Raw genomic sequence first — 12,882 nt, forward strand, 5'->3', positions numbered from 1 at the left:
TCTCTCCATTCATCATCCGTTCAATACACTTGAGTTGAGGGCCTGTGTGTCATACACTCTATTAGGGGGCAGGGAAAGAAGACAAAGGTGAGCACCTGTCAAGCCTCGCACCTTAATAAAAGGCAGACATGTCAACAGGCAATTACCATACAATGTGGTAAGTATAACAACAGAGGCAGTACTGTGTGCAGGTATAGAGAGTGTGTGGGCACACAGGCACTCGGGAATAAGCACTGTGGAAAACAACTGAAATCAACAGAACTTCTAAGTCTTGGATGGGATGGAACAGGGCTGGCTTTTGCTTTCTGTCCGGGACTTCGGTTGCACTTGGCTGCGCACCACTTACAGTGTGTCCGTAAAGTCATGGTGCACTTTTGACCGGTCACAGGAAAGCAACAAAAGACAATAGAAATGTGAAATCTGCACCAAATAAAAGGAAAACCCTCCCAGTTTCTGTAGGATGATGTGGCAGCATGTGTGCATGCGCAGATGATGATGTAACACCGTGTATACAGAGGAGCAGCCCAGGCCCATGCCAGTCGAGCTGTGGACGGTACAGAGAAAAGTTCAGTGTGTTCTGTGGCTCGCTAAATTTGAATCCGTGACCAAAGTGCAACATGAATATCGGCGCGTTTATAATGAAACGCCATCACATAGGAATAACATGACTCGGTGGGATAAGCAGTTGAAGGAAACCGGTGGTTTGGTGGAGAAACCCCGTCCTGGTAGGCCATCAGTCAGTGACGAGTCTGTAGAGGCTATACGGGATAGCTACCTAAGGAGCCCTAAAAAATCTGTGTGTGAGACCACATCAAACTGCACTGAATAGGTATGAAACTGGGAGAGTTTTCCTTTTATTTGGTGCAGATTTCACATTTCTATCGTCTTTTGTTGCCCTCCTGTGACCGGTCAAAAGTGCACCATGACTTTACGGACACACTGTATATCAGGCATGGGCCACCCACCTCTCCCTCCAATCTAGCAAACCGCACCACTGACAGTGCTGCCACTGGACAGTAGAGGGCGCTAAAACACTGAGCTTGGTACAAACCTCCCGGTTCCCAATCCAAAGGGAAACACTTGCAGGAAAGCTCTGGAAGGAAGATGAAGAGATGCGCTCAGGATCACACAGCTGCTCCGCAGGCGACCTAGCACATTCCACCAGGCCCATGCAATTTACCTTGTAATGCTCTAAATTTTCCAAAACTCTCAATTTCTATAATTCATGATGCTTCTAGAAACATTATCCTTTTTTTTTCAAAAAAAAAAAAAGTTTGTTTTTTACCATAGATAGCCATGTGTTTTTTTATAAATTTCTGATAAGTCCAACATTGGGCTGTGCTTTTTAAAAATAATTTTTGTTAATATATTGATTTTAGAGGGGTGGGACAGAGAGAAAGAAACATCAATTTGTTGTTCCATTTAATTCATGCACTCACTGGTTGATTCTTATATGTGCCCTGACTCGGGATCGAACCCACAACCTTGATATATTGGGATGATTCTCTGACCAACTGAGCTACCCGGCCAGGGCATGGGCTGTCTTTCCTCTTTCTTTCTAAACCTGAAGCTGATATCATGTTCCCTGAGGGGGAGTGCAGTGGTTAGAGCCTGGGCTCTGAAATAAGTCTGGGTGTGAATACAAGCTCTGCCTCTTCTTCTTGGTATCCAAATGACCTTGGATGCGTTTCTCAGCCGCTTCTAGTCTCTGGGCCTAATTTGTCAAATCAGCGATGATTAGACACCTAATCTCACAAGGCTGCTGTCAGGGCTGAGTTGATGCAAATGCTCTGAACAGTTCCTGGCAAGGAGTGATTGCTCCACCAGAGGGCGCTCTTCTTCTCAAGCTCCCCGCTGAGCAGCGCAGGCCGGCCGCCCCGCGCTGTGCCTGTGTGGGTGCGATGCCCAGCCGTGTGTTTTCCAGCCCTCAGAACCAGCAGGTTTGTTTGGTTTCGCGTTCCAGTTCTCCCCTGTCATTTACAGGCTGCGTGATCATGATCATAAGTCCCTTACGGCCCTGGGCCACCGTTTCCTCATTCCTCAAATAATGCTGATAATCCACTAGTATTATTACCTCTTTGTCTAATGAAATAAGAATTCCTTCGGTTCAACAAATATTTTCTGACACCCAACTGTATCCAAGGCCCAGGGCTGGGTACTAGAGAAAAAAGAGACAAATAGGTCAAAGCCACATACTGGAGGATTTGGTAGTCAAGTGGAATAGATAGGCTGGTGATCATACCAAGTACCAAAGACAATGATGAGTACAAACTATAGAAATGATCCCTGAAAGTATAGTCTTGACAATGATGAGTACAAGAGAAGGAGACTAGTTAGGGAGCTCCAGAAATTCTTCCTGGAGGAGGTAAGAGTCTCAGTTGGCTTTTGAAGGATGAATAAGAGTTTGCCAGACTCATCCTTCTTTAAAGTCAGTAAAGATAGTTTGAGGAATCAGGAGTCCCAAGGGGGGAGTCTTTTGCACATTCCAGCCAGAGCTTTCTTTCTGTCATAACCACATGGACCCCAGGCCCATTACTGCAACCAGTCTCCCTCTTTCCATAAAGACATCCCTTTGAGGGAAGCAGGGGAGCCTTGGAAAGCTGGTGGATGAGACCTGCTTTAGAAGGAAAGGAGCCTGAATTGGCCCTGGCCTGTTGGCTCAATGGTAGAGCATCGGCCTAATGTGTGGACGTCTCGGGTTCAATTCCCTGTTAAAGCACACAGGAGAAGCACCCATCTGCTTCTCCACCCTCACCCTCTGGCATCTCTCTCTCTCTCTCTCTCTTTTTCTCTTACCCTCCTGCAGCCATGATTTGGTTGAAGTGAGTTGGCCCTGGGCATTGACGATGGCTCTATGGTCTCTGCCCCAGGCATTGAAAAGAGCTCAGTTGCTAAGCAATGGAGCAATGCCTCAGACGGGCAGAGTATTGCCCTGTAGGGGGCCTGCTGGGTGGATCTTAGTCCGGGCACATGTGGGAGTCTGTCTCTCTGCCTTCTCTCCTCTCACTGAATTTAAAAAAAAAAAAAAAGAAACGAGCCTGAGTAATGGAAGTTGGGAAAGGGTGGGAGGCACACAGATCACCTGGCTAGCACCTGTCCATCACCTGTCCCAAGGGAGCATTGCACCGCTCAAGTGTCTGTTGCATCCCGCTGCCTCCCAGCTGAGTGGGCATGAAGCCCCCGCCTCTGACTCACCTCCAGAGAAGTCACACCCAGCACTAGCACTCAGAACTTCACGAGTCGGTCTCTGTCTGCATTGTTCTTACTCTCTTTCTCTGCCTGCTCAAATTCTACCTGTCGCTTGCTCTGGGAACCCTTGTTGCCTGCCACTCCCAATTTCCCCGGCACATCCAATGTTAGCCTGACCTGCTCCATCATCACCCTGCATTCGGGGGCTCTCCCTCCCATTAAGCCATGAACTCTCTGCAGGAAGGTACCGGGCCTGAATCACTTTTTGTACCCTCACCTCCTGGCACAGAGCCAGGCTCAGAGGATCTCGCTCCATTTATATATATTTGCCGAATTGAACTGAACTGTACAGAACTGAGCACAGAATTCCTGCCTCTTTCCAGTCCATGGATTGGTTTCCCTGGCTTGGAAGGAAACAGAAGGCACTCAAAGAGGACACTGGAGAGCTTGTAATAAAGGAATGACGTAGCGGTCTGGGTGGGGTTAAAGGAAATAAAGATGGTGGCGCACCCAGAGACTAGCTGCTGTGGGAAGCTGTCACCCCTCACCTGATGGGGCAGAGGAGGAGAGCTGGTGCAGAACTTGGTGAGGGCGACAGCCAGCAGAGAGGGGCTGCCCAACAGGAGCTGTGGATGCAGCGAGTGCCAAACCCCAGCCTGGCAGGGGAGCCAGGGAGTCAAAGCCCACCCTCCCTCCTCCCATCCCTCTCCTGCTGTCGCTTCTCACTGGTGCAACCGAAAAGGAAGCCAGAGAGCAGAGGAGCCCAGATGGTGCAGGCCACAGATGGCAGCTTCTCTGCGTGCAGAGCAGAGCGGGTAAACATGGAGAGCAGGTCTGGATGGAGAAATGGGGGCTCTCCACCACGAGTGGTTTCCCCCCAAGTGTGGTCCATGGTGCTTCTGCATCAGAACCACTTCCGGAGCTCATTTCAAAAGCAGATTCCTGGGCTCCAGCCTAGACCTACTGAATCAAAATATCCATGTTGTCTGGAGAAATCTGTATTCTCAGGGAGTTCCCCCAGGTGATTAAGGAAAGTATGGGGATTCTGAACCTGGTTAATTCATCATTTGAACCTATAGAAACAGCCCAGGTATGGAAACTGACAATGTTGGTGCTTTATCTATGACTTCCAAAGGACCAGGGGGTAGCATTCATTCATTCATTCATTCATCCAACATTACTGCGCATGTGCTGACGTCCCAGCCCTGTGATGGACTGTAGCAACACAAAGGTGAACAAGGATGGTCTCTGCCTGAGGTTTCCCAGAATAACCTCTTAGGTGCCATCTGGGGATTCTTCTGGAGCTCCCGAAGTCGTCCCTGCCACAGGGGAATGACTCGTGAGTGCTTCTGCAAGACGGGCTCTGGGCAAGTGAAATAACACACCAAAGCCATCATTCCACCCACCATTACACCCTCATGACACCCAAATACATCCCTGTCCTGAGTATGGCTGTGTAGCTGCCTGTGAGACATGCACTTGCAGGGCCCACAGTACCTCTTGATCCACAAGACCCCAAGGGGACTCATCCGCCATCCCCCACGCCCTAAGGCCCCAACCTCAGTGAGTGGTGTCAACATCCATCTGTTGTTTAAGCAGAAACCTGGGGGCCATTTCCCACATCTCTCTCCCCACCCTCAGCGGCCAGGTCTATCCGTTCCGCCTCCTGCCTCTCCCACCCTTTCACTTCTCTAGGTTTGCATCTTCACACACACCCCTTTTTTTTACTGCAATGACCTGACATGCTTCCTTGTTGCCAAGTCATTGTCTCCGGAAGGATCTGGCAACAACACATCATGTCACTGCCCTGTTAAAATCTTCAGTGCTCCCCGGGCCCTCGGGACCTAGTCTGGACTTTTTACTGTAGCACATGAGGCTCTCCCCATCGGGCTAGGTCTGAGTTTCTACCTCATTTCCCACCAGTTCCCACCCCCCATTGTCAGCCTAGACTTTAAGGTCATACACCTGCTCTCCTTCTTCCCAGAACGGTCTCCCCTTCTCTACCTGGCCAACTGATCCTTGCCTATCAACTCATCTCAGGTGTCATCTTATCCTTGGAATCTTCTCTGACCCACCAAACTGGATTCGTCTGTACTTCTTCCAGATCTTGTTCTTGCTTCTCTGATAAATTTTATCTCTCCACCTTGGAATAGCCTATTTGTCTCTTCTGTCACTCTGTGATCTCTATGAGGGCAAGGGTCAGTCATGCCTAATTTGCCTCTCTATCCCAATACCCGACAGAGTGCCTTCCAGTCACAACGTGTGTGGGCGAGTGGGGAAGGGAACAGATGAACTGAACTGATAACAGTGTCTTGCGTGGAAGGGAATCTTCCAAGGGAGGACCCAGGGCATACTGCCTCTTTAAATTCACTAAGGTCGACAGTCTTATCTGGTTGCACAACTAGTGGGGTATACCATGCCCTGCGCCAGGCTCTCTGCCAGTGAAGTGATCAAGAACAATCTCTGTCTTCAGGCCCTCGCATTGTGTTAGTCAGGCTCTTTCAAGTTGCCAGGAAAAGACATGCTCAGGTTGCTTAGATACTGGTGTAAATGTCTAGATTAAAGGCTCTTGCTCATGGAAGGGTTTCTTGTATGGAAGTAAGAAAGTATGAGGATTTCCCTGGCAGTAGCCCAGTCCCTGCCTCTGGTACACACCTCCACAAGCAGGGGTGTCAAGTCGATCTCATTGAGGACAGCATTAAAGTTCCTTGTATTAGTCAGCTGTTGCCACAATAATGCTGTATAATAAACCACCCTCCAAAACAACACCATTTATTCACAATTCAGGTCTACTTTACATTTTCCTCATTCTTCCTTACATTTTTCTCATTCTTCTGGGGCCAGCAATCTACCTGGGGCAGTCTTTTCTTTTCTTTTTTTTTTTTTTTTTTTTTTTTTGACAGAAGCAATAGGGGCAGGCTTAACCACACAAGCATATTTCAAGCTTCTAATTGCATCACATGTGCTTACGTCCCATTGGCCAAAGTGAGTCACATGGCCACATGGCCATGCCCAAAATTGAGCAGAATGAAGTCTATCTACTTCTAGTGTAAGGAACATCAAGGTCATGTGGCACCAAGCATGGATACAAGGAGGAGAGAAGAATTGGGACCACTGCAATCTGCAGAATCTATCATACTTCTCACTTTTCAGGATAGAAGTCATCTTCAAAGCAGTTATCTATGACTCCATTTTTTTGCCTCCTCACCTAGAAACTTCATAAAATAAGGACTTCGCTCTTTCCCCAGAACCTAGAACAGTACATGGCATGTAGTGGGTACTAATCAATAGTTGTGGAATAAATGAATGGCTCTTGCAACCTCCTCCTCACGTTCTCACTTCCCAAGAGATGGCATCTGATTAGATAGGTTTGTTACCATCACGTACGATGCAGACTACGGAGTTTGGACGTTATTCAGTACGTAGGTCATGGGAGCCATGATGAGTTTTCAAGCAGGGGAGTAACTTGCTCAACTACGTGCATTAGCAACATTAACCTGTTAGCACTGTTCTAGGAAAAAAATTAAAAGGAAGCTGGGAGACCAACTGGGAAGCTATTTGCAAGGGCTCCGGTGAGAGTTAAGGAGGTCCTAGAGCAGAAGAGAGAGTTTGGGAAGCATGGGAGACATATCGTGGTGGTTGAATGGAGAGAACATGTCATTCCTTTTGAAGGCAAGAGAGAGGGGAGTCTTGGGGTTTAGAACCCTGGCAACTACAACTGGGCATATGGTTAACAGATAAGGAGCAGGACATGGGATGGAGCTGCTCTGTCAACCTGAGGGCAGCTAAATGTAAGTACTTGTGGGACATCCATCTGGAGGTATCTAGTAGGCATCAAAGGTTCAGAACTGGTTTCAGACGAGATTTCTCATCGATATCTTGATCTATTCACTCATGTCACATTTACATGTATTACGTTATGACATATGTTATATTTACCTATAGTACCCACTTAAGCAAACTCTTCTAAACCTGCTGGATGCCCCTGCCAGCTAAAGATTAGACTAGCAGCTGGTTGTGAGTTGTCTAGTTTTTGTAAGTCGCTGCCTGGTGGCGAAAAGGGCAAAAACACAGCAGGAAATTACACCCACAGGGACACGTGACCACTGCCAGGCACGAGCACCTTTCTTTCCCTAGAAGTTTAAACCCCTACCAACGACAGCCCGTGCCTTTCATACATTCAACCCATAAATTTTTATTAATCCCTTCTCTGTGCCAGGCACTGTGCTCAGGGTCAGGGACATGGGGGGGGTCGCGGCAGGGGGTAGAGACTTCTAGACTTAGATAAATGCACCCAAGTGATGGAGGGGGCGTGGATCAATGTTCAGTGGGCATTAAAAATGGGTTGGTCGATTCTGTCGGGCTGGAGGGTGGAAGACAGTAACAGACACTAAACATTTGGGGAAGGTCCAGGTGGATGGGGACAGACAGCAATAAAGGACATTCCAGACAGAGTCCACACAAAGCTGGAGCCAGGGCTGGTGACAGAGGTGAACCAGCATTGGCATTCTGGCAGAGTGGACACTTGGAGGCAGGAGGGGGAGGAGAGGGGCCAAGGGGAAGGAGAGACCAAGGTGATGCAGGGCTCAGATCACACACAGCTTTGAACAGCATGTAAAGGGACTAGCACTGTGGCCAGGGTCTCTTGTCCTTAAAATATTTACATAAGGGGGTCTCCTAGGTCTGGCTCTCCATGCCTTTAATTAAATGAACAAGACACCTCATAATGAATCCTGATTGATTATCTAAAAACAGGTTAAAAAAATAAAAGTTAATCCCTTGCGTGACATAGTTATGATCAAAGGACGACGAATCACGGGCGTGGTGTTTTCAGTTCCGAAGTGCCACCACACACACCTTAGCTCACTTAGTCCTCGCAGCCTGCGCATGCTGATGGGACCATCTGATTGACAGGTGACAGAGGAAGTCCCGGAGGAATGCATCTCACAGTAGTTATGAAAGCCTTTCTTCAAAAAGCCTTCAAGATTAGCATGAGAATGTCTGCCTAAGGAGGTGTGTGTTCTCTGTTCCTGGGAATGAGAAAGTGTTTGGCTACCAGTGACTTTCAGAGAATTGTGCCAGTCTGGCCGGCGATTTCCAAATGCCCTCCAGTCTGTGAACCGGCCGCACCGGGAGTTTCTCAATGGTACAGATTATCAGTCTCCACCCCCAGGGCTTTGAGGCTTCAGTAGGTCAGGGGGGAGGACAAGGAACTAATATGAACAAGCCTTCCATGTGATTCTGACACACAGCCTGCTGGAAATTGGGTCAACTAGCCTTTTTTCGGTCACATATGTCATTTGTGCCCTGATGGTGACAATGTGTTCCATAGGCCATTCGCCTCGGCATCACTCAGGTGACTTTAATTAATAATGCAGTTTTCTCAACCCAACCCAGACTTACCACATAAGAGTCTCCGGGGGTGGGGCCCTGGAATCTATATTTTCTTTTATTTTGTTATATTTCTATTGATTTGAGAGAGAGAGGAAGGGAGAAAGGGTGGGGGAGGGGGCAGAGATAGAAGCATCAGCTCATTTCACTTAGTTGTTCCATCTAGTTGTGTAATCATTGATTCGTTCTTGTCCGCACCCTGAGTGGGGGGCTGGACCCTCAACCCCTGGTGCACCAGGTCAACGCTTTATCTACCGAGCCACCCAACCGGGGCCTGGAATCTATGTTTTAAACAAGCACCCAAGATCTACTTGATCATTTATTTACAAATCTCTCTTAAGCTCTTGCTGTGTGATGGACACCATTCCAGGCACGGGAGTGTAATGGTAAACAAGTCTCACAACATCCCTCTCCTAGACACACACATGGGCTCTTCCCTAGGACACGTGCATTTTGGTTCAGCTCTTTAAATGCTGAGGGTTGACAACTCCTACCTTAAAGTAACGCAGGGCGGAATGAAGGCCGTAAGGGCCACTACGGAAGGTAGCAGTCTCAGAGAACCCCAGAACACAGAGCGGGGCCCGGGCTAGCCAGGAATAAGAGCAGCTGGAAAAGGGGAGGGTAAGTGGCAGGGGCCCCGGCAACAGGAGTTCCTGTTGTGAGTACCCAGTTATCTCTTGCTGATAACAAACCACTCCTAAGACTTAGTGGCTGAAAAGAACAGTGTGTGTGTGTGTGTGTGTGTGTGTGTGTGTGTGTGTGTGTGTGTGTGTGTGTTTAATTTCTCATGATTCTGGTGATTCTTCTACTGGTCTTCTCTGAGTTCAACTGGGACAAACCTGGACCTCTCTCCATGGAGTCCTTCATCCCAGGCTTCTTAACAGTACGGCGGTCTCTGGGTTCCAAGACGGCCAGCCCCATTGTGCGTGTGAACTAGGGGTTGGGACACTAGGAAGTCACTTCTTTGAGGGTCATTAGTGCAGCATTTGATCATAGTTCCTCTGGTTGTCTCTCGATCTTTGGATCCTGTTGTGTGTCTTCTCATTGTTCCCGCTGTGTTCTCCAGTTCAAATTCCCAAGGGAAGAAATCACTTGACCTCACTAAAGTACTTGCATGGCTCAGGAGCTTCCCAGCTCGCGGGGAGTCTAGCACTCACCAGGACTGCTCGAGCCAGCCTAAAGAAGACAAGGAGATGGTGGGTAAATTAGGTTCCGTAGTTAAAGCTTCTGCGGAAAAGTCATGAAATCACTGTGGTCGGTGCTGTCGTCTTCCTAATATAAAAGTGTCCCCCTCTACAATGACCTAGGAGCAAAGTTGAAGGTTTTAATTTGCTATTGGTTACATAGATTTTTAAAAAATATTTTCTTCTTATTTTTGAAGTGTGTGTATGTTGAAGAAGCTATGAAAAATCTGAGGAATAAAATTAAAATCACTAGTTGCAATAGACTGAATGTTTGTGTCACCCCCCTCTCAAATTTATGTTGAAATCTAATGCCCAATGTGATGGTAATTGGAGATGGGACCTTTGGGAGGTGATATGTCATGAGGGTGGGCCCTCATAAATGGGATTAGTGCCCTTATAAAAGAGGCCTGAAGAAGCTTCCATATCCCTTCCAACTTGTGAGGACAGTGAAATGACTGTCTGTGAACCTGGAGGCCCCTCGCACCTGACACTGAATCTGCCAGCACCTTGATCTTGGACTTCCCAGCCTCCAGGATGAAAGGAAATAAATGTTCGTTGTCTATAAGCCACCCAGCCTATGGTATTTTGTTACAGCCATCAAACAAACGAAGACCCCGGTCATATTTCGTCATCTAGTAATAACTACTTTTTCCATTTTACTGTACTTTCTTTCAGGCTTTACATTTTCTTTACAAAGTTCTGCTATGGATACAGCTTTGTGTCTTACACTTTTCATCTCACCTGTGTCACTAGCGTTTTGCCATGTCATTACAAACTCTTGGTAAAATAATTTTGAGTTCTATAATAACCCGTGGGCCATGCACACGTATATTCATTCAGCCCCTATGTCATATTTTTAGCAATTATCATTGTGTTAAAATAACTCATTTCTGTCCATAACTCTTTGTCTACATTTGAATTTTCCCAATGGATTTTGTCCTCATTTCTTTCCTTAGACAGCAATTTTTAAGATGACTTCACTGTTTCTTAACTGATATGATAGCTAAAGAAGTATTTTTCCTCCCGAATGGGATGGGTATTTTCCTCTGCTCCCTATGCCAAGGCTGCCTTTGTAGAATGGGTCAACTTCCTTTTGCTTGACAGTCCTTGTCTCTCCCCATTTCCGGGTGGGTTCACGGGACAGCCAGACTGGGCTGGCTTTCCAGTGACTTCACCAGAACCAGAGACAGGGCTGCACATGTTCCCAAGGTCACCTCTTTAGCCAAACCATGGAAAACTGACCTTTTTTTCATAACTGGCACAGACTGTGTTTGGGTCAGGAACCCAATGTTAACTACAAAGACTGACCTCAACCCAGGGCACTTGGGAAGAAACTCGGTAACACTGTTGGGAAATTGTTCCCTCATATAAATTGGCTTCTTTAATTTTAATTTTTATATATTTATTTTTTTGCATTGTGTGCCCATAACCTAGAGTCAAATAATTTTCCACATTTGAAATATATACAAGTATTATATATATAATATATAATATATATTTTTTTATGTCACTGAAGCAAGTATAATGGAAAATAATTCTTTGCCTTTAATAAGTCAAAGGACTTGACCTAACTTGGGCATATCAATAAGGCAATGTAATTTCAACTAATTTTCTTATTCATCACACTCTTATTAAGTACCAGATTCTATCTGAGCTACCAGCGTAAGAAGAAACAAAGTGAGAGAGTTCACAGTTGAGGTAGCAAGCTTGCTCAATTGGATATAATGTGTCAAGTGTGAATCTAGCGGAATCTAAATGCAGAAGGAGGGACCCCTGAGACTACTGACATGGTCAGAGACCAATGGTTACTCAGCCTGCACAAGACTGAGAGAGATTTTACCCTCGAAGCATTTACCCTCCAGGATGAGGATAAAATATTGTCGCTGTGCTGCCAAAATTGGGCCAGCTTCCCGTGGTTGAGACCGCATAGGATTCTAGATTACAGTGAAACTGAAACCATAAGACAACCAAGAAGGCTTTAGCTTCCCGCTGTTCCCTGGTCATTTCTATGACAGATTTTACTCACCCTGTTATTCCTGGTTCTGCTATCTAAAAACGATGTCATGGGCCCCAGAGACGGTTGGAAATTAGCTCACTTAGCAAGGCAGGTAGATAACACAGGGGTGTGTTCTTGACCTATTGACCTATACCTACCAGCACAGCTGGGTGACTCCCAGGTGTGGAGAGGCGATGTCCTAATTCCTTTAATTGTTTCACACAGAAATTGAGAGTGCATAGTGATACCTAGTCACAGAATTCATTATACCTTATTTGGGACACCACTAATCACATTTCTCCTTTACCTACCTATCTACATATCTCTACCTATTGGTGGATTAATTAGCAAGAGCAAAAGCAAAAATCCAGAAGGAATTCCAGAGGCATTTTAGATGCAACACAACTGTTGTTCCTCACTGCAGAAAGGCAAGAGATTTTTTTCAGAAGAGGCTCAGAGCCCTTGGCATGCCTTGCTGAGAAATCATAGTCACAATCCACATGGCATCAGGAGGAACTCTGGCCCCAGTCAGGGGATGGTCCAAGAACCTTCCAAAAGGGGCATGTACATTAATAACTAAATGCAAGTCAAAATGAGGTGAGAAGCATAAAAGAACAAACCAAATACCCTGGGGTGCCGGGATTAGGGAGTCCATAACCAGTTGAAATAATCCAGGAAGAGGTAGCTTGTAAAACGAACCTTAAAGGATGGGTAGGATTTCAGCAGGCAGAGATGGCAGAACGAGTTGTTTCAGAGCGCTGATATGGATGGCCTTCATTCCTCAAGGGGAAGCAACAAAGAGGTTTGTGCCAGAGCTTAGGCTGGGATGACCAACGCTGGGCTAGGGGTGGCATCAAAGACCAAACTGAGAGAAGCCCAAGAAGGTGAAGAAATGGGGAGAGGGTAATATGTGTTGATACAATAGCTGGAGAACGTCCCCCTGGAAGGGGGAAGTTGGGGTAAAGAAGAGCAGTATCTGTGTAGGCCTTGGAGGCTGCTATATGACATCATCTGCTCAGACATCTGCTCGGCAAGAAACCGCGTGACTCTCCTCAACCCGTAGCCCACATGTGAAGATGATGTGCTGAGGAACTCTGCTGTCCCTGGCTGAACACAGATTCC

The 12,882-nt window shown here is 46.8% G+C and overlaps 1 long non-coding RNA gene across 1 annotated transcript; it reads right to left on the minus strand.

Moving 5' to 3' along the window:
* Positions 1-7,871: 7,871 nt before the first annotated feature.
* LOC136394386 (uncharacterized) lies at positions 7,872-12,853 on the minus strand. Its single transcript, XR_010749187.1, has 2 exons — positions 12,460-12,853; positions 7,872-9,756 (listed from the first exon to the last, which is right to left on the minus strand). It is a non-coding gene; the product is annotated as an uncharacterized lncRNA (long non-coding RNA).
* Positions 12,854-12,882: the final 29 nt, after the last annotated feature.

Source organism: Saccopteryx leptura, chromosome 2 (genome assembly GCF_036850995.1).
Source record: "Saccopteryx leptura isolate mSacLep1 chromosome 2, mSacLep1_pri_phased_curated, whole genome shotgun sequence".
Classification (NCBI taxonomy): Eukaryota; Metazoa; Chordata; class Mammalia; order Chiroptera; family Emballonuridae; genus Saccopteryx; species Saccopteryx leptura.